The sequence below is a fragment of the Micromys minutus genome, assembly GCF_963924665.1.
Source record: "Micromys minutus genome assembly, chromosome: 1".
In the NCBI taxonomy this organism is placed as follows: domain Eukaryota; kingdom Metazoa; phylum Chordata; class Mammalia; order Rodentia; family Muridae; genus Micromys; species Micromys minutus.
In genome coordinates this window covers 1,539,136-1,563,105 of record NC_137969.1, presented here as the reverse complement: position 1 = coordinate 1,563,105, position 23,970 = coordinate 1,539,136, and positions in this window count along the sequence as shown.

The window sequence follows — 23,970 nt, the reverse complement described above, 5'->3', positions numbered from 1 at the left end:
CTTCTGAAGGACATCTGGGTTCCTTCCAGCTTCTGGCTATTATAAATAGAGCCGCTATGAACATTGTGGTGCATATATCTTTGTTGTGTATTAAAGTGTCTCTGGGGTATATGCCCAGAAGTGGAATAGCTGGGTCTTCAGGTAGTACTATATCCAATTTTCTGAGGTATCGCCAGACCGATTTCCAGAGTGGTTGTATTAGCTTGCAACCCCACCAACAGTGGAGAAGTGTTCCTATTTCTCCGCAGCCTTGCCAGCATCTGCTGTCATCTGAGTTTTGGATCTTGGCCAATCTGACTGGAGTGAGGTGGAATCTTAGGGTTCCAGTCAAACTGCACCGAAGAGCAAGTTGGAGTGGCTATTCTAATATCTAATAAAGTAAATTTCCAAACAAAAGATATCAAAAAATGATAAGGAAGGACACTTTTTCCTCATGACAAGGGAAATCTGTCAGGAGGAGCTCTCAATCCTTAACATATGTGCTCAAAATACAAAAGCACCCATATTTATAAATGAAACCCTACTAAAGTTCAGCAAACACATTTCACCCCACACTATATTAATAGGAGAATTTAATACCCCACTTTCACCAATGGACAGATCATGGAAACAGAAACTGAACAAGGACACTGTAAAATTAACAGAGGTTATGAACCAACTGGAATTAATAGATATCTACAGAACATATTATCTTAAAACAGAAGAATCCAACTTCTTCTCAGCACTTCACAGGACCTTCTAGAAAATTGACCACATAATGGGACACAGAACGAGCCTTAACAGATTTAAGAACAATGAAATATTCCCATGCATCCCCTCAGACCACCATGGTAAAAGGCTGGTCTTTAATAACAACAAAGACAACAAAAACCTCATATACACAGGGAAATTACACAATTCTCTATTAAAAAATAGCAGGGTCAAAAAAAATAAAGAAAGAAATTAAGGATTTTCTGGAATTCAATGAAAAGGAAAACACAACATACCCAAACCTATGGGATGCAATGGAAGCAGTACTGAGAGAAAAAGTGATAGTTCTGAGTGCTTCCATTAAGATACTGGAGAGAGCAAACACTAGCAACCTGACAGACAATTTGAAGCTCAAGAACAAAAGGAAGCAGATACACCAAAGAGTAGTAAACTGCAAGAAATAATCAAACTCAGGACAGAAATAGATCAAATAGAAACAGAAAGAATCATTCAAAGAATCAACAAATCCAAGAGCTGGTTCTTTTAGAAAATTAACGAGATTGATAAACACTTAGCCAGAATAACTAGAGGGCAAAAAGAGACTATGCAAATTAACAAAATCAGAAAGGAAAGTGGAGACATAACAACTAAAACTAAGGAAATTCAAGAAATCATCAGATCCTACTACAAAAGCCTATACTCATCAAAGCTAGAAAATCTGGAGTAAATGGATGGATTCCTAGAAAGATACCAGATACTAAATTTAAACCAGGACCAGGTAAACCATCTAAATAATCACATAACACCTAAAGAAATAGAAGCAGTCATCAAAAGCCTCCCAACCACAAAAAAGCACAGGTCCAGATGGGTTCAGTGCAGAATTTTATCAGACATTTATTGACAACATAATATCAATACTCTACAAACTATTCCACAAGATAGAATCAGATGGAATACTACCTAACTCATTTTTTGAGGCTACAATAAGCCTCTTTCCTAAACCACACAAAGACCCTACAAGGAAAAAGAACTTCTGACCAATCTCACTTATGAACATTGATGCAAAATTACTGACCAAAATCCTTGCAAACCGAATCCAAGAACATATCAATATGATCATTCAACATGATCAAGTAGGCTTAATCCCTGGGATGCAGGAATTGTTTAATATATGGAAATCCATCAATGTAATTCACCATATAAAAAAACTCAAAGAAAAAAAACACATGGTCATAGCATTAGATGCTGAGAAAGCATTTGAAAAAATTCAGCACCCGTTCATTTTAAAGTCTTTGAAAGAACAGGAATCCAAGGTCCATACCTAAACATAATAAAAGCAATATACAGCAAACAAACAGCCAACATCAGACTTAACGGTGGGGAACCTGAAGCAATCCCACTAAAATCAGGGACACGAAAAGGCTACCCACTCTCCCCCTACCTATTCAACATAGTACTGGAAGTCCTTGCCAGAGCAATTAGACAGCAAAAGAAAAGCAAATGGATACAAATTAGAAGAAAAAAATTAAAAACATCACTATTTGCAGATGACTTAAGTGATAGTGTACTTAAGAAACCTCAAAATTCCACCAGAGAACTCCTACAGCTGTTAAACAAGTTCAGAAAAGTGGCTGGATATAAAGTTAACTCAAATTAGTAGCCTTCCTATACTCAAGGGACAAACCTGAGAAAGACATTAGGAAAAAGATGCCCTTTACATTAGTCACTAAAACTATGAAATACCTTGTTGTCACTCTAAGCAAGTGAAGGACCTGTATGACAAGAACTTTAAAGCTCTAAAGATGGAAATTGAGAAAGATCTCAGTAAATGGAAATATCTCTCATGCTCGTGTATTAGAAGTATCAACATTTTAAAAATGGCCATCTTACCAAAAGCAATCTACAGATTCATTGCAATCACCATCAAAATTCGAACCCAATTATTCATTGAGTTGGAAATAGCAATGTGCAACTTCATTTAGAATAAGAAAAGGCATAGAATAACCAAATCCATTCTCAACAACAATTAAATACCTGTGGGAATCACTATCCCTGACCTCATGCTGTATTACAAGGCAATCGTGCTGAAAACTGCATGGTACTGGTACAGAAATAGGCATGTAAGTCAATGGAATAGAATAGAAGATCCAGAAATAAGTCCTCACATATAAGGTCACCTGATTTTTGACAAAGGAGCTGTAAACATTCAATGGATAAAGGACAGACTATTCAACAAATGGTGTTGGTCCAACTAGCACTCAGCTTGTAGAAGAATGTAAATAGGCCCTTTCCTATCTCCTTGTACAAAGCTCAAGTGTAAGTGGTTCAACGATTTCCACATTAAACCAGGTACACTGAAATTATTAGATGAGAAAGTAGGGAAAACCTTACAAGACTTAGCAAAAAAAGAAAATTTCCTGAACAGGACAACAATGACTTGTGCTCTAGTGTCAAAGATGGACAAGTGGGACTTGATGAGAATGCATTTTTTCTGTAAGGCTGAGGACACTGTCAAGAAAACAAAATGGCAGCCAACAGAGTGGGAAATGATTTTTACCAACTACACATCATATAGAGTCCTAATATCCAAGGTATACAAAGAATTCAAAAATCTGGACACCAGAGAATCAAACAACCCTTTTAAAATGGTGTACAGTGATAAACTAAAAGTTCTCAATTGAGAAATATCAAATGGGTGGAGAAATATCTAAGTAAGTGCTCGTCATTCTTAGCCATCAGGGAAATTCAAATCAAAACAACCCTGAGATTCCACCTCACACCAGTCAAATTGGCCAAGATTCTTAAAATTTGTTCATTTATCTGTTTTTTAAAATAAAGTTGTTCAAAAAAGAAATACTTAGAAAAATATATATATCATATTGAAAAGTGATCTATGTATAATGTTCTTTGTTTGGTGTGTATTGTTATGACAGAATAAATGATCTTGTATATTTTCCAGAACAAAAATGTATGGCTCACAAGAAGACAGTCTTCTTCCTATGCTATTCGGTCTCAGAAGGGAGAAAGGTATTATTGCTTACAAACAGTAGCTAAAAGACTAAAAATTTCATCTGTGTAAGGATATATTCTGTGATAAAATATACACTGAGGTAGAGAGAAATTTAGTTCTCTGGGAGGAACAGGGCCATAGACTATGCCTTGGGGGAGGACAGCAGCACCTTTTTTGGAAGAGAAGTCCTATACTGTGGAGGGGAGGGGAGACTGGAGAAAATTAGATCAGTTGTAATAGCATTAAGCTATTGTTGACAGCAAAAGTCTTCACCAGACAGTTTTCTCTTAAACTTCATGACCCTTCTACGTGACTTATGGTTATTTTTCTAACCTATACAATTTAGGAACATATTGAGAAAACATAAATCATATTTTGAGCCTTTTAAGTTCTTATTAAAGGTTCTATAAACAGTATTTTACAAAAGAGAGGTGATATTAAGTAAATACCTTGATATAACTCTTAAAAGTAAAAACATTTTGGTTAGTAAACTATATAAAATTAAAAAGTATTTCTTAAAAGAAGAGAACATAAGTTTAACTATAAAATTTAGATAGACCAAATTCAGCTGGGCTTGATGGTGCAGGAAGGAAGGAGGATCTGGATTTGAAAGCCAACCTAGACTATACTGAGAGTTGAAAGAATTTTGGGTTCCATGTAGAAAAACTATTTTAAACAAAATACAAAGAAAGTTTGGAACAAAAATGAAGTGTTTATTTAAACTTATTTAAAGGGAAGACTGGAGAAGAGGCAACACTTAAAATTTAGTAATATATTTAAATCTATTTAAAAATATTTTCTTCTATGTATGAAACATGCTTAATACTTCACAACTTTTTGAATATGTAACAGGACTTTTTCTATAAGTTTAATTTTGATTATCACATCATAATATTGAAAAACTCTAAGTCATAATAAGCTCTTTAAGTCTCAGACTTTTATGACTACCATCATGATAGAGAATTCTATTGGCTACAGAGCCATGCCTCAACAAGTAACTACAAAAATAAGAAACAAGGTATAATCTATGTCCTGCACCCATGGAATATCTCCTTTTCTCATGGAAAACCTAAGTTTATACAAAGACACCTTGCAGCCAAAAATACCTATTTTCCACTGCATGATAGCTAACTGCTCAATAGCTTCTTCCAGAAGTAGATATCTTAAAATTGATGCAACAATATAAGAATAAAAATATTAATGAAGGTAAACAAAAACTATCTGAATCGACATATGTTATAAAATATTACATTTGTGCTGGAGAGATGGCTTGGAGTTTAAGAATACTGGCTGCTTTTTAGAGGTCCTGAGTTCAATTTTGAGCAACCACATGGTGGCTCATAACCATCTGTGTGTTCTGATACCCTCTTCTATGTGTGTATGAAGACAGGTTACTCATATACATAAAATAAATAAATATTTTTAACAGAAACCAAAACTAAATATAGTGTTGGACTCAATTAAAACTTTTTATTAAAATGTTACTGTTTGTGATTACATTTTGATGTATTTATATATATTTAAAAAATTGGTTGTTTTATTTCAATATACATTCATATTACAATTAATCTTTTCTCTTTTCATACACTCCAGATTTTATTCCACTCCCTGCCCACCCACTGACTGTTCCACATCCCATACCTCCTCCCTGCCACTCCCAACCATGTCCCTATAAAGATGCCCCCACACCACTTACCCCATCAGACCTGTAAACTCCTGGGTCTTCCAGTCCCTTGATGGTTAGGTGCATTTTCTCTGACTGAACACAGACCTGAGAGTCCTCTGCTGTATGTGTGTTGGGGGTCTCATATCAGCTGGTATATGCTGCTTGGTTGGTTATACAGTTTCTGAGAGATCTGATGTCCATGTTAATTGAAACTGCTGATCTACTTACAGAGTAGCCCTCCTCCTCAGCTTCCTCCAGCTTTTCTCTAATTCATTCAGAGGGGTCAGCAGCTTTTGTCTATTGGTTGGATGCAAATATCTGCATCTGACTCTCAGCCGTTTCTTGAGTCTTATAGAGGGCTTTAATAATAGGTGCCTTTTTGTGACTGCTCCTTAGCCTCAATAATAGTACCAGGTCTTGGGGTTTCCCCTTGAGCTGAATTCCACTTTGGAGCTGTTGATGGGCTTTCTTTTCCATAGGCTTTTCTCCATTTCCATCCCTGCGGTTCTTCCAGACAGGAGCAATTATGAGTCAGAGTTTTGGCTATATATATTTTGAAAGAAAAATAGCTGGAGAAATCAGCCTTTGAGGATTTATTGAAAAATGTTGCAAAATTTTAATGACAAGAAATTAGAGAAACATAATTTGAAAATGAGACTAGAAATATTAATATCTATAAACATCCAAGTCTCTTAGAAAGATGCATTTTAAAATTAAAATAACTGAACATATTAATATAATTGTGAAATTAAAATATAAATGAAAACACCAAAGCATTGAATATGATTTTACATAAACAACAATATTTATATGGAAAAATCTTTTATTTGCAGATATAACATAACATGTTAATATTTGTATATAATTGAATAAAATGCTTTGCACACTTAATGAGGAATATATATATATATATATATATATATATATATATATTCAATAAAAAGAGACTCTTACACAAGGTACCTTAAAATTTTCATAGCAAATAAGACTTCCAAATATTAGAACAGTAAACAATTTGACATTTACCTACAGATAGTGAAAACAAAGATGACTTTGCATAATAATATGTGTTTTAAATACTTAATTTTTTAATTTCTTATTACTTTTTTCAAAACAGAATGTCTTCATAAACTCTCAGAATTTATTTTTTTTTATTTTATAAAATATTATTATAGATCATAAAAATTGTTACATAATAATATGTGATGAATATACAATTATTCTCCTTTTCCTTTTTTTTTTCCTAAGGAGGATGGAGGCTTCTGCATTTTAGCCTTCCTTATTTTTGAACTACATATGGTCTGAGAGTTGTTTCTTGAGTATTCAGAGCTTTTTAAGGCTAGTATTCAATTAGCAGTGACAGCATACCATGTATGTTCCTTTGTGACTGGATTACCTCACTCAGGATGATATTCTCTAGTTCCATATATTTTCCTAGGAATTTCATAAAGTCATTGTTTCCAATAGTTGAGTAATAATTACATGGATTTGTGTTGTTATGCGCATGCATGTATGTATGCAAGTGTGCTGGAATGTGCACATTAGTGTGAATGCTTGGGTATAGCAGAAGAGTTTGTCCCTGAGCTATAGCTTCAGTTATGAGATGCCTATCATTGCTTCTGGTAAACAAACCAAGATCCTCTAGGAGAGCAAGAAGAGGAATTCTCTAAGCACTAAGCAATCAATCTAACACTTAGACTGTATTCTTTTGCTATCTCAAAAGAATTATTAAATTAATATACTACATATATAGGAATTAAAAGTCTAATAAGAAGAATAATAAATACAATATTTTAAGATGGGGGAACGACATCATACTAAAATAACATGAAAGAATATCAATATATTTTAATTGCTGTAATTTTTAATGTACTAAATGTTTTGTTTTGTTTTTAATCTCTGAATAGTAGTGTTGGAATAATTTTTTAATTATAAAATTCATTATTTTGCTGTGAAATTGGAGAGAGAGAAAGACAGGAACATGATGAGACAGAAAGAGAATGAGACAGGCAGAACTGAGAAACACAGGGAGAAAGCATGCACACTATGTTTTCTATGCTCCTGAGAAAGTTAGGCAAGCAAAAATCTAGAAACCTTTCCTATAGATATTTCCCCAGCCTAACACTGTTTTAAAATGCACCTCATCTTTTCTAGCACCAGGCAGACTACCCTGCTGCTTTAGTTGAGAGATACTATGGAGAAAGTGTTGAATCCAGATTCAGAATATCTCTTACTTCTCTTATTTCTCTGACCATTTAACATCAGATTAATTTAAACAACATTATCTTTTCCTTATCTTTTAATACATGTACATCTCAAATTATATCATAGAGAAGATTTTTGGCATGTTTTCTATTACAATTTTAATATTATTTGTCTCTGACTTATTAAGAGAAATGCTGAAAATGGCCTACATATTTTGTACACTTATGTCACTATCAATTCCAATTTCTCAGCATGTATGAAAGATTGATACTTTTGTATATTTTAATATTTATTACTATTCACTAAAGCTTATTTTATTACCTATTTTACAAAATCCTTGAAGGATGAATTGTATCTATACTCATATAAACATTGTTAATTAGGGCTTAAGAGATAGCTCATACGCTAAGAGAATTGCATGCTCTTCCAGAGGACACAGAAATTATTTTAGAGCATCTAAACAGAAACTTAAAATATTTCACAATATTGGTATATATACTCCCTCTCTGTATTCCAGAAGAGCCAGGCAAATATGTGTTACACAGGAATACATGTTGGCAGCAAGCCAAATGCATAAAATATACAATGAAAATAACAATTTTAATGGCATATTTGTTAGCTTTGGGTTACTTTTCAATAAAATAAGAGCAACTGGGGTCAAATTTAAAAAGTATAAAAAGAAAGAAGAGAAAGGAAGAAAATGAAAGGAAAACAAATAGAGTAGAATTAAAGGGCTTTACAGAAAAGAAAAGACATCAAAGCACTACCAATATTCCCCCAATCACTCACCTCTGAAATAATAAAGCAGCAACACAAGGGTCAACAATATCAAGAAACTCATTCTGCCACAAACTCACTTAGTCTCACAATCACAATTTTTGAGTGCTTTATTTGGCAGCAGTTTTCCTAAGTTACTGTGTTATATCATTAATAACCCATAATTCCTTTCAACTGGTATCTCATAAACACACAATGTGAATAACTAATTGGGTATTACACTGTTGTTATTCTACACAGTCTATTAGTATTTACTAGGTCCATAGAAATCCCATTTTATTTTTCTTTACAGCACAAACCCTTCTATCTTCCAATTTACTTCATTTAAACCATGATGTTCATTCTCAGAAGTCCTAGTTTTCATGCTGTAACAACTGTAGAATATCAACCTTTGCTTTCTAGAGCATATAAATTCATATATGATAACTGAATTTAATATTCTTGATCTTTCTTGGTTAGAAATTGAATGGTATGTGAATATCATCATATTCAGTTTATTTGTGATATCTTGGCATAACAAACATTTATAGAAGTGTATACAGACATACACTATATATAGAAGGAGAAAATATTATGACTATTATTATTGGAAGTTTTCTTTCATGCATTATTTTAGTGTTCTGTGTATAAATGTGGGCAAAGGAGTCATGTGTCATATCTTTGTAAACCAATTAGTAATTTAGTAGAAGAGAAAAATGTGAATGAAGGTGACTTACAACCATTTTACTATTTCTTCCAAAACTAAAAAATAAAAGCTATTATTTAACTTGGAAAGGACACTAATTTCTATAGAACTCAATTATCACTATTTGCTATTTGTCTCATCAAAACAGAGCATAAAAGAGTTGGGCACATCATAATATCAATCATTGTAACAACTCCAGATCAGTGCTGAGAGCAGTTACATCAGTCCTTCAGCAGTGTTTGTAAAATTCAAGTAGAAGAGAAAGTTGCTGGAAAGGGTATTTAACAATTAACAATGTTTCAAAAAGAAACAAACATTTTAAGATGAAGTTAGTATATACAGGTATGTATGTATTTGAATGGTTGACTAATAATTAGATGATTGTTTCAAAATAGAGACAAAGTAAATTCTCATAGAGTCTGTTTTCATCCACAGCATGAACAGAGGGGTAAAGTTTGTATGCACTGGAAGTCAAGATAGCTGTTCTCTGCAGGGGGGGGGGAGAAGCAAGTTATCACCCCTAAAAAGTCAAAGCACTTCAGTGATGGTGTAAAGAACAAACATAGCCTAATCAAGGTGTACAGCTTAATGGTGGTAAACTGGACACTTGGACCTATTTCAATAATTAGGAAGCTTTTACATTCTTTTCAGTGATCACATGCAGGGCACTTTATAGATTTTTATGCTGCTTCTCATTAATACACTACCAATAAGAAAAGTGTACAGGCTGGTTTTTTGTCAACTTGACACAAGCTGGAGTTATCACAGAGAAGGAGCCTCAGTTGAGTAAATGCTTCTATGAGATCCAGCTATAAGGCATTTTCTCAGCTAGTGATAAAGAGAGAGGGCCCAGTCCATTGTAGGTGGTGCCATCACTGAGCTTATAGACATGAATTCTATAAAAAGCAGGCTGAGCAAGTCAGGGAAAGAAAGCCAATAAGCAACATCCCTCCATGGCCTTCATCAGCTCCTGCTTCCTGACCTTTTAAGTTCTGGTCCTGACTTCATTTGATGATGAAGTGTAAGCTGAATAAACCCTTTCCTCCCCAACATGCTTCTTGGTCACGATGTTTTTTGTAGGAATAGAAATCCCGACTAAGACAAAATGTAACTGTAGTCTGAATGAATTAAGGCAATTGCATTATGGCCATGAATATGTTCATTTCTTAGTTCAGTTTACCAAGATAAATCCTAATCCTTCTTTTTGCTATCTTGAAGAAACACACCCAATGATAAGGACAAATACCAAAGTATGATAAAGCATGGAAACATGTATTCCATTGCAGAAGGAACAGTAAAAATGGTAGACTCACAGGAGCAGTCAGTCTTCTGTAAGGTCATGTGCTGTACTATAATAGGGAAGCTAAACCAAAATTAAATTAAACAAAGAGCCCACTCAAAAAATATGTAGTTTTTCTGCTTTTCCTTTGGTTGTAGTGTGTGTGCATGCATGAGTGTGTGTGTGTGTGTGTGTGTGTGTGTGTGTATGTGTGTGTGTGTGTGTGTTTGTGTGTGTGTGTGTGTGTTCTTTCTAATTACTCAATATGAGGTATTCCCTGGAACATGGTTAGTATGTCCAGTGAAATTTGCCAACACTTATCAAATACAAATAAACTTGGGGTAAGAGCTCATACTCTGCATCTATTTCCCCTTTATTGTTCTTGGATTTTTCACTGGCTTAAACTTTCACAAGTCTTGTGCTTGCAATAAAATTCTTTACCATCTGAAATATCAAACTACAGATATAATATATTTCTGTGACACTTTGGAACTGGCTACAATGGAAGTGTAAATTCCTGATATTTCATTGCCTGACATATAAACACAGAAATTCAGTGTTACATATACTTTTTCAAATAATTGATTTACATCAATGAAGAGCTACCAGCTAATAGCTTTTATGATATAGGTCTAGGAAAAGGATATGGGAATTTCAAATTCAGGGAGTACTGTAGCATATAAATGTTTAATATTTGTTTTAATAATGCATGATGAATTTTACAGGCATTATTAAAAAGAATTACGAAGATTAAAATTAATAGTGCACGCTGTGGTGTTCTGTAGTAAATGATATCATGATTAACCCTGAAATTACGTTTATTTATCAATAAATAATGAAGTGACTAATGTTTTCAAAAGCTTTAATACTAAGAGTTTATTTAGTATAATTTAAGAAATATTTATAATAGATATAGTGTTCATTAGTCATCATGACTCATTAACACAGCTATATTTATAAATAATGAGCTTTAAAAATGATTCAATTATTTATTTTATGTATGTGAGTACAATGTCACTCTCTTCAGACACACCAGAAGAGGGCATCAAATCTCATTTTAGATGGTTGTGAGCCACCATGTGGTTGCAAGTAATTGAATTTAGGACCTATGGAAGAACACTCTTAAACACTGAGCCACCTTTCTATCCTCAACACAGCTATTAAAAAAATATATTTCACTTTATGTAGGTTAGTGTTCTTTGACTGTATATTTATGCACCATGAATATGTCTTATACACATATGGACTAGGAGACAGGTTAGACCCTTTGTAGCTGCAGTTCCAAGTGGAGGCAGCCCCCTTGTATATGGCTCAGGAATCTTTGAGAAGAGGAATACTCTTAATTACTGAGACAATGATCTAATTCAAATCAAGAAAATTTAATCATTTTATAAAAAATATTCACAGAAGGCAGAATAAAGTAAAATACTGGATTGTTTTATCCAACAGTCATCAATTTTCAGTCTGAAAAAACACCTCTAGTAGCCAGGCTCACAAGAAAATATTTGGAGACCAGCACAATCCAGATAACAAAACCAATAGTCGTGCTTCTTTCACAGTTGTAAATGGATAAATCTAATTTGCCTGTTCTGTTTAACTTTAATACTGGTTTTCCGACTGTTGTACAGACAGGAAGGCAACATCAGAGAAATTACTCTAGTGTTACATTCCTTCCTATATAAGTACTTTGAAGTCAGGCAATAAAGTTAAATGGAAAACGCTGTATACTTGATTTTCAATTATAGCAAAGGCAGGATGCCACAATTATCTCTTTCATTACCATGAAGTTCTTCATTGCTGCTTGGGCAAAACCTCTTCACTGCTGTTTTCTGCTGCTGCTGTGACTCTTCAAGTGAAGAACACTGGAAATCAAAGGTTAAATGCAAGAGAATAAATTAAAGATGTAACAAGTTAAAATGTAAAAATGTACATTAAAATGACAAAAACTACATTAACTATAATTGAATTTCAGAAGCTCTGTAGGCAATGAAGTTCTGACAAATTTATTATTTCCTGTTGAAATTTTTTATTTGCTTTTTCTATTGCAGTTTAGCTATTTATTTTTCAAAAACATTGGCAGGCAAGATATCTCAGTGGAGAAAGGCAATGTCCTTTAATCCAGATGAGTTTAGGACAGTCATGGTGTAAATAGACTTCTACAAATTATCTTCTGACCTTCACATGCATGAGATATAGAACACACATTCACACGTAGCAATACAAAATAAATAAATACATGTAAATCCTATTATTAGTTTTAAGTCTTCAAGCAGTGATTAATTATTTATTGCTATTTAAATATTTACAATACCATTTGATAATAATTCTATTTTCTATATTGTTTTCACAAATGTTTCTGTAATAGTCATATGCAAAAATATGAGTTACATTATATTAGAATTTTTTATTGTCATGCATGACAATATTTATTGTAAATTCTTTGTCTTTATAATTGTAATATATTAATTTTTTGCTAGTTTTTTACTCTGCTTGCGGAAATATAAACCAACTACACTTATTCAGATTGCTAAATTAGTATAACATGCACAGAATGATTTAAACCCCAAACAAAATCACTTAGCTAATCTCTAGAAATATTAAATTAGGGTACAGGTAAGATCATGTTCATGTGCACATTCCATGCTATAGAGATAAAATGCTTCTATTTTTATACTCACATGGTAAAATGCTGTCCTCTTCATGTCTTTGTAAGACCACTGATTATTTAAATAATGCACAATAAATGCCACCAAGACTGTAACATATGACCTTCCTCTGACACGTCTTCATTTCACAATCAACACTTAATTATATCACTTGTCCTAGGTATAATATAGATCAGTAACTAATCCAAAACATTGATGTTGAATCAGCTATGCAAAAGAAAAATATATTAAAAAATTAGTTAAAATTTCTATAAAATCCTGCATACATTTTTGTATATTTATGATTACTTTATGCCTGTAGATGTTTGCCTGCATATATGTATATGCACCATATTTACTCAGTGCCCATGGGGTCCAGAAGATGGTTCACATTGCATGTAATTGTTGTTACAGAGAACTGTGTGCTCCCTTGTGTGTACTAGAAATAGAATCTCAATCCTCTATAAGTGTACCCAGCTGCTATTTACTGCTGAGATATTGTTCCATGTCCAAGACTGATGTCTCCAATGAATTTTTTTCTTTACAATGTAAAACTTAGTTATCTGGCTTGTTGCTTTAAGAAAATTTTTCAAGTTATACAAATGAGAAGTAGTGAAAGAATCACAGAACACATATATACTTATGTGCATATATAAAAATTTTAAAACATTAAAAATGCTGTATTTATTGAACTACTCACTCTAAACCATTTACTGAAAACTAAAGAGAATTCATTACTACAAGGACCTGGTCATTAGAATTTACAAAATTTAGATAATTGTCTACAAGTAGCTACATATTCCTACTTTCAAAGTAGTATGTATATTTATAAACTAAAACTCATTTAATAAAATTTTTAAAAGAAAACAAAATTTACATTAATATTATATATTTATAATGATTTTGGACATGCAGAGAACTTTGCAAATAATTGCTGAAAATATTTTCCTATTTTAAATATATTGAACCATTGGTGAGAGTGGAGTAATAAGGTTTCCCACTATTATTGTTTGGGGTGAAATGTATTTTTTGATCTTTAGTAGGGTTTCTTTTATGAATATGTGTGCTTTTGTATTTGGAGCATATATGTTAAGGATTGAGAGTTTCTCCTGACAGATTTCTCCTGTAATGAGTAAAACATGTTCTTCCTTATTTTTTTTTTTGATAACTTTTGGTTGAAAATCTACTTTATTTGATATTAGAATGGCCACTCCAGCTTGCTTCTTGTGGCCATTTGTTTGGAAGTTTTTTTTTCCAACCTTTTACGCTGAGATAATATTGACTAATTCTGGGTTACAGCCTGTTTTACATGTACTTTATGATCATTTTAACTAGTAAGACCTTAATGCACACTATCAACCCTTTGGGGGGAAAAAGTCAAGCACTGACATAAATGTATTCGTATACTTTTATGCAAAAATAATTACAATTTGTACATTTATCTTTGTTTTTTAAAATAAAGTTGTTCAAAAAAGTAAATAATAAATTTACATAGTAAAAAGGTAAAAAAATGAATAAATGTATTAAACCTAATATAAAAGATTATTTTAAAAGCTAATTATTTGGGAAACAATGTATATAATACTAAAATCAATAATTAAACATTTTACTCAAATAAAAGTTATCATTCTGGATAACTAAGTGATCTATTTAAACATATGAAATTTAATTATCATATTGGTGGCATAATTACTTTTGGATTTTAATCAATTGCTACATTTTAAATAAGGGTCTATTATTTCTGTAATATATTTTAAAATCTTAAAGGTGAAGTCTCTGTAAATGTGTTGTTTTGTTTATTTCTGGGTCCTCGAATCAATTGTGTTCATCTGCATATTTACTTTATGCCAATACTGTGATAAGATTTAATACTTATGAATTGATTAAAAATTATTAATGTTATGAAAAATACTCTTTTGTTGTTCTATTTCATTGTGTTCATTTTTTTTGTTTTGTTTATAAGATTGGTTTCGTTACTTTAAATTCTGTTGAGAGATGTCATAATTCTTTTGGTTTTGCTATAGCAATAAAATTTCAAATGTTGGGTACTTTCTAAAGTAGGGAGGGTTCTGTGTATTCTGTGGCTGAAGCTGGATGACTGGATAAAATATGGAACATAAGGTGTTATGTAAAATGAGAAAGTAGTTCATGTAAAAAAGAGCACACATGTCCTTTATTTATTAGAATCTGTTATGTAAAGGTTAACTCATTAATGAAGTAAATATTAATCCCTTCCAAGAATTTGACTCTCCTAACTTATTTATTTTTTGTAATGTCCACATTTTAAAGGTCACACAATAACTATTCTCTGGTATGTGAACCTAGAAGCACTAACTAAATAACAGCATGAGAAATATTAACTACTTCTATGATAATTACAAACACAGAAGAGTTAAATATGTAGAGAACTATCAATATAATATATGCTAAGTGATAATATATATATATATATATATATATATATATATATATATATATATATATATATATATATATACAATAAGTCATTTTATTATTTTGATTCTATGGCAGGAAAATAATTTCTAGGTTTTTAAAAAGAGAAGACAGAAAGAGGATAAAACAAGAAAATTATTCTCATCTACTCAAATACTTTGTAATTTTTGTTCCAGTATCTTATCTGACCACCCATGCATCTGTTAGGTATTATGAAGATAATTTTGCAATTATGCATAGAGTTTTATATAATAAATCAAGAAAAAATACCTCTTGTGTGTTCTTAGTAATTTTTTTTTTAAGTCTTAAGTTTGGGTTTTTATTGCTATAATGAAAAACCATACCAAAGCAAATTGTAGAGGATTTATTTATCTTCCACTTCCACATTGTAGTCAATCATTGAAGGGCATCAAGACAGGAACTCAACAGCATCAGAACCTAGAGCCAAGAGCTGATGCAAAGACATGAGGCAGTGCTGCTTACTGGCTTGCTCATTGTGTCTTGCTCAGATTATATGTGCTCTCTTATAGAACCTAAACCATGAGCCCAGGATGGTACCACCCCCATGGTTGGGCCATCTCCATCAATCTAATTAAAATGCCTTACAGCTGGATCTTTTGCAGGCATTTTCTCAATTGAGGTTCTCTCCTCCTTGATACTAACTTGTGTCAAGCTGACATAAAACTAACCATGACAATATGATTAATTTTTTAGATAGATTTGACTTTTTCAGACATTCATAATATAATTTACTCTCTGCTCTCTTTTTTTCTTTTGACATTATGTACAAAAAACTTCTTCACTGTAGTATAGAATTGTGTGCAAATCAGTGTGTACTCAAGAGCTTAAGATAAAGAATAGCTGACACCACACATTCTTCTTCTTAATTTAAAAAATTAATGTCGCTCTATATAAACATGTTCATTAAATATAGAGCTTAATGCAGAGGAAACTGACTTAATATCAGTACCTGTCTGCATCTCATAAATCACACCAACTTTTGCCAATAGCTAGTTCTACATGTGTTCTTAGTAATTTTACACATTGTTGGGATTCCAGAATTGGCACACAAACTACTAAGACTCAAGTTTATGTTAAACAGGGCAGTTCAATTGAGCTCACATCTCAAGGCTGATCAGTATCACAACATAGGAACTAGAGCTAAGATTGGAACTCAGATATTTCTTGGGATTAGTTTATAAGGGAAAACGCACACACATACTGAACTTATATAATGAAAAAGAAGTGCTGGAGATATCTAGCAGAGTGCGCACACAGAGCACTCCCTCTGACCTGCCTGATCCAGGGACCAGGAACAGAACTTTGGAACTTCTGTTTCCACCCAGCATCGACTTCAGGGCACGGAGCAGAGCCCTTCACATCTGCGACGTAGACCGCCAGCTCCTAAGGTTGAGAGAATGGTGAGTGGGAGATATGGACGGCCAGGGAGCAGAGAGATCTCTGCAGAGTGGGCACGCTGGGCACACCCTCCAACCTGCCTGATCCGGGGACCAGGAACAGAACTTTAGAACTCTGTTCCCACCCGGCGACTCTGAGTCAAAGAACAGGCCTGGGCCCATCTGCCACCTGGACCAGTGGAGATCCAGGGACACAGACCAGATACAAGGGAAAGGCAAGATCATATCACTGACAACAAAATGGCAAGAGGAAAGTGAAAGAGTATATCCCAAGGAAACGAAGACAATCTGGCAACACCAGAACCCAGCTCTCCCATAACAGCAAACATCGGAATGCCAAACACTCCAGAAAAAGAAGACGCAGACCTGAAATCATACCTCAAGATGCTGCTAGAGATACTTAAACAAGAACGGGAGGAAAAGCAAAAATATTCAGAAGCTTTTAAAGAGGAAACAAGAAAAAAACTCAAAGAACTCAAAGAACTAGAGAAAAATAGAACCAAAGAAATAAAGGAATGGAAGAGAGAAATTAAAACAGAAATTGACACAATAAAATAAAACATTAAAAGAGATAACCCTAGAGACAGAACAACAAAAAAAGAAATCAGGAGTTACAGAAGCAAGCATTTCCAATAGATTACAAAAGATAGAGAAGAGAATCTTGGGAGCAGAATACGACATTGCAAACATAGACAAAACAATCAGAGAAGATGCAAAAAACAAAAAGCCCCTAACAAAAAATGTCCAGGAAATCCAAGACACAATGAGAAGACTGAACCTAAGGATAATAGGAATAGAAGAGGGAGAAGAGTATCAACTAAGAGGCACAGTAAATATCTTCAAAAAAATCATAGAAGAAAACTACTTCCAGACGAGTTCAGTGCAGAATATTATCAGACATTTATTGCGGATATAACACAAATACTCTCCAAACTATTCCAAAAGATAGAATCAGATGGAATGCTACCCAACTCATCTTTTTTTAAGGCAACAATAACCCTCTAACCTAAACTACACAAAGACCCTACAAGGAAAGAGAACTTTAGACCAATCTCACTTATGAACATTGACGCAACAATAATCAACAAAATCCTTGCAAACCGAATCCAAGAACACATCAAAACGATCATTCGTCATGACCAAGTAGGCTTTATCCCTGGGATGCAGTGATGGTTTAATATAAGGAAATCCATCAATGTAATCCAGTGTTCAAGGAAATTTCCAAATTTCATCTACTAGATTTAACATATCTGGTTTTATGTTGAGGGTTTTGAAAAACAAATATGCCCCTTAAGTGAAGAATGATAAAATATGGTACATTTACACAATGGAATACTCCTCAACTATTAAAAACTATAATATCATGAAATTTGCAGGCAAATGGATAGAACTAGAAAATATCATAAATGAAGAAACCCAAATCCTGAAAGACACACATGATATGGACCCATTCATAAGTGAATATTAGCTATAATCCACAAGATGGCCATGGTAAATCCATAGACTCAGTGGGAGGATGAAGGAATAGAGTGTGAGAGAAAATGGAAGTCAGTTAGCGTGCATCTCTGTGACTTTCTGGAGATCTAGGAATAAAAATGCTTTACTGAGTCTATGGTGCATGAGACTCCTTACAACAGGTCCTACAGACACTTATGTGAGAACTTGTTCTATCCAGGCAGAATTTCCAATGAAGGGATGCAATAGCAAGAAGCCCCATAAAACTGAGGCCTAAAATCTGTAGTGCCCACAATATTTGCAGAAAAAAAAATGGAGTGAGTATTGAGGGACAGGCCAATGAGAGGACCATCTTAAGACCCATTCCATAAGAGACATCTAACCCTTGGCACTATTAATGATACTGTGCTGTGTTTGAAGACATGAACCTAGCATAGCCATCTTTTGAAAAACTTCATGCAGCAACTTATGGGAGCAGATACAGAGACCTACAGCCAAACACTAGGGAAATCTCAGTGCCTCTTCTAGAAAAATGGTGGTAGGGTGAAGATTTATGGAACTGAAGGAGCTAAGAATATCTCAGGAAGATCTATGGAGTCAACTAATCTGGATCCATGGGGCCTCACTGCGACTGAATTACCAACCAAAGAGCATTCAAGAGCTGGACCAAGACACCATACATATTATGGCAGGTGTGCAGCTTGCTCTGATGTGGGTCACCTGACAATTGAATAGGGAACTGACTGTTGCCTGACTTTGGATCACTTTCCCCTAAAGGTTCTGTCCTGTCTGCCCTCAACAGACTAGGATGATGTCCTTAGTCCTGCTGTGACATGATGTCTTAGGGCAGGTAGGTACCACTGGAGACTTGCTTCTGGAAAAATGGGAAGGGGTTAATGGAAAGAGGAGTATTGTGAGTGTCAGACTGAAAGAAGTGTGGCCTTTGCTCAGTATATAAAGTGAATAAATGAATGCATAAACAAACAAATTAATTAATTAATTTCTGACCCAGAAAGAAATGGTCAGTTCAATTGAGTATAGCTCAATCAGTTGAGAATCAGTGCCGAAAGAAAAGCAGTAGATTTTAGTTTATTTGTTTCTAGGTTGTCCCATGGATATATCTCCTCCCCACACACACACACATATGCACAGACACACTGATTTTTGTTCTTTCTCTCATGCAGTTCAGTGCGGTTCAGCTGAGGCAGTTGAAGCTAGAGAATAAGAATAAGCCAGAAGACTAGAAAAGATGGCCAGAGTTAGTTTTAAGCCAAGCAGAACATTCAGTCAGAAGCTGAGAGAAGCCAGTATAAATCAGTCAGTCAACTAGGAGAGAAGTGTGAGCCACGACATTTGAGTTGAACAATCAACAAGGAGTTCAAAAAGAGGTAGTAATGGTGATTCTTTTCAGCAGTAAGTCTCAGAGAATGAAATATCCTATGCTCAAATTAGCAGGTGGAGCCTGGAAGATGGAAGCTCAAGCATTCATTTTCCAAGCTTGCAGAAGCTTAGATTGTATGTAGGCCAGAAGATTGCAGACCACACTGAGGAGCTTCATTTAGAGTACAGCAGAATGCATTGAAAATGTGCATATATACTTCCTGATCTGGGTCTTCAGGGAATCTTTAAATTTTTTTTTAGAGTAAATCACCATTTTTGAGCAGTAAACGTTCAAAACTAACAAAATATTTCTTACAATTCTCTATGCTTAGTGTAATTTTAACTCATTTGCTGCATCATAAATTTCTAATTTTTGAGTAATCAGATTATGTTTTCTTGAAGCTGTCCTTAAATAGTATCTAAATTAACAAATTTCACAAATCCCTTCTCATTTTTAGAGGCTTATTTATGTGAGCTGAACATGCAATCATTTTTTTTAATGAAACTAAATGTATACTAAATTATTATGTGTCCCAGAAGTCTTACTTTATAATGTAAAAATTATCCAGTATATTAAATAAACATGGAACAGAATACTTGCTCACTTTTATTATATTGAAAATAATGTCACAGATGTCCTATTTAAAGTTCTTTTATTTTTATCAGAATAATTGTTATTTTCTATCCAATAATCAAGTAAATGATAGGTTTAGCAACAAGTAATTGAATAATGTATTTGCTATAAATTTTAAAAGGCATGTATTATTGATAATGACCAGAAGCTCTGGCATTTTGGTTTTGTTGTTGTTGCTGTTGTTTTTTCTAGGACTTCTAGTTCCAGAATTCTAAATTTCAACCGTACACAATCGGATATGTACACACTCATGATTAGAATTATTTCTGTTCAATCTACAGTAGTAAGAAATATGTGTGCATTAAGCTGCCAACATACTTCAAATCTTATATATTTCTCTAATTGTGACTATCATAGGAATATAATTATAAAGCCTAGGATTATTTTTTGTTGTTGATGAATAGAAGTTTAAATTATATAATGTCTGAAATAGATAAATAATCATACTGTAAACTGAATATTATAGACATATTCCCTCAACACATGAGTTGGAGATCTCAGTCTAATTATAGAATGAGCAACAAAAACTAGTATCCATACTTTAATGAAGCACCATTATTGTTAATAGCAAAGTCGGTATTGGGATTGGCTTTATTCTCCTGTGTAGAACTCATGGAAAATTAAATAGTTACCTTATAACACTATTTTAGTCCTCAGATTTGGAATAATCAGTAGATTCCCTCAGCAGAAAGACAGGCACAAATCTGAAAAATTAAGCTCCCTATGGCAAGCAAGGAGATTAGAGTATATCTACTCTCCTGTGAAAGCCAAGTCTACACATCTCCAGGGTATTGTTGTTTAGCTAAACAGACACGTGTTTCCACATTTTCAAATTATTATTTTATTATTGGTGAAAGATAAGCATCAAGTAACTTTGTTAATGAGGATACAGTGTTATTACAGTTATATTTCCATAATACTCAGCTCTAGAGACTTGTGTAACTCCTAATGTGTATGTGAAATACTAAAAATGGCCTTGTTTTCTAAAACTATTCTCAACTTTATTTTCTAGGCTTGAAAACATATAGACTGTGTTCTCTCACAATAGAAAAAAAAAGCAAATTAATTGACAAAAAATACATTTGTCACTCTGATGTACTACATTTTAAAAAATTCATTACCTATGGAGAAAAATATAGGCAGAAATCATATAAAATTTTTCCTAATGCATGTAAATAAAACATTTGGTGAAATATACAACTTCACCATTTCATGAAAATATAGAGAATATAATTGTCACTGAACATACCTAGATGAGATAAAAGAGATACAAAATATTGAACTATAATTAAGAAAATATATCATAAATATATTTGAAACAAAAGTAAAAGAAAAAGAAAATTAACCATATTTAAAAAAATAAAAGCAAAATGATGCTAGAATTAAGAAAAATTTTTTCATACAATATATATGAAAGAAAACAGTAAATGATTCCATTATCAAAATTTAAAATAAAGAACATAAAATAAAAAAAAAAATGATACACATTTCTCAGCTGAACAAAAGCCAAAATTTCATTAGAGTAAACAAAACAGATGCAGTCAAATTGAATTTTGTTCCAAAAGGGGAGCGGTGTAATTATTGGGAAAGGAAAAGGATAGCAACTTGGAGGAATGCTCTTTATACTCTAAAGGATAAAAGAGCAGCGTCAGGTCAAATTGTTGGATGCTTCTCACCATCTGTAGCACTAGACACAGGGCTACTGATAAACCATACAACTGCATAATTTAGTGGAGGCAAGTAGGCAAAATAAGTCTTAAAGTAGTAAAAAGAAAGCAGGCTCTGTATTTTAAATAAATCTGATTAGTTCGCTAACTGAATTCTTTTAATCGATGCCACGGCAAAATATGGAAATATCGTCAATACTCCTATACTCTCATTCACACACACACACACACACACACACACACACACACACACACACACACACACACATACACATGAGCGCATAAACACATGAGAGAGAGAGAGAGAGAGAGAGAGAGAGAGAGAGAGAGAGAGAGAGAGAGAGAGAGAGAGAGAGAGAAACAGAGATAGAAAAAGAGACATGAATGCCAGTTCAAAGATGGAAATAAAGACCTCTTTAACTAATAAATACTTAATGCAAATTAATCAACAAATGTTTTGACATTATGTGAAAGGTAGAAATCTTAGATCCATTTTTATTCATGAAAACGTTATAATTTTTTATAAAATGAGGATAAAGTAAAAAAAGTAATTTTCAGAATTTATTTCTGTTTTCTTCTCATCTATTGTAGACAAATAAAATATATACTAAACTTTAGGTATACTCCAAGGTAATGGAAAACCTTCAAATAACAAAATGATACATATTTATAAAAATAATTTTTCAATTTTATTATTTTATTAAGTATATTCCTTTTAAGCACTAGGACATTTCATTAAACTGTTCACTTAAACTGATACCAGGAATACAAGTAAAGACAGGAGAATGTGACTACTGATAAGTTTGTTTCCGTAAATTTGAACTCACAGGAAAGAATTACATAGTCAGTCCTGAGATAGTGCTCATGTGTATAATGAGCACTTGCTATTCTTAAATAATCTGTAGTGAAATATTCTTAAATAATCATGTGGCAGTCTCTTTGCTTGATGCTTCTCTTTTCAGGTCAGTCCTACTGTTAAGGTCTACCCACCACTGTTAACACAACAATTCATTTTTTATGTTCATGAACAACACCAATGGGGAAAAATCCACCAGACTTCCTGTGGGACTGCATGCTGTAAACCTGGAAGAATGCATGGTGTATATGTGGCCAGGTGCACACAACAGGAAGGAGTTAAGATGAAGCCATCAGAATGATAAGAACCCCGACTTGATGTGTTCTTGTTATTTTAAGACACACCTGCTCCAAGTCAGCAGGATTTCTGAAGAAAATAAGAAGTATGTTGGATGTATCCCAAGGTGCATAAAAGATTGAATTCGATTCTGTCTAGCTGATGTTTGGAAATTTACAGCAGTGCTGACTGTGCTAAATGTCTTTCTTACTAAATTCCAGAAGACACAGTGTTGCTTTTTTCAGAGAAAATCACATTGCCAACCTTGGTTAAAAATGCATCACAACCATTCAGTCCTCTTTTCTTGTCTCCCTCTGGAGATGTCACCAAAGTGGAAACATTCACTATTTATAAGGAAAGATGGAATTTTGCTTACTACTTCAGCTTTAATTGATGAACGAATTAGTTCTACCTCTGTACCACAAACAGTTAATTTTAAGCAGGGAAAGTGAGTGTGGGTAAAGGCTGAGTATTATGCAGGAATATCAGGTCAAATGTTAAGCAATAGCTGAAACAAACAGTATGGGAATGAAGAATGTGTGAGTACATATATGAAAACATAAGAAAAGCAGTTTATATGCTGATGTAAACAATTATGTTCATCTTGTGTAATTGTTCCTTAGTTACTTAATTTTTTCCAAAGACCCTTCATCACTCTTCCAATACTACAAGACAATAAAGGCTTGTTCTTGCTTTAATGTAAAACATTGTACTGAACAGATGGAAATTAAAAAAAAATGACTAGCAATTTTAGAATACTTAAATGAAACAATTTTTGATTTATCTTAATGTGTTTAAAATTAAATATTTTCTTCATTTTTACATATTTTATAATCTCCGGGGAATATAGTCAAGCTTAATGTGCCACAAAGT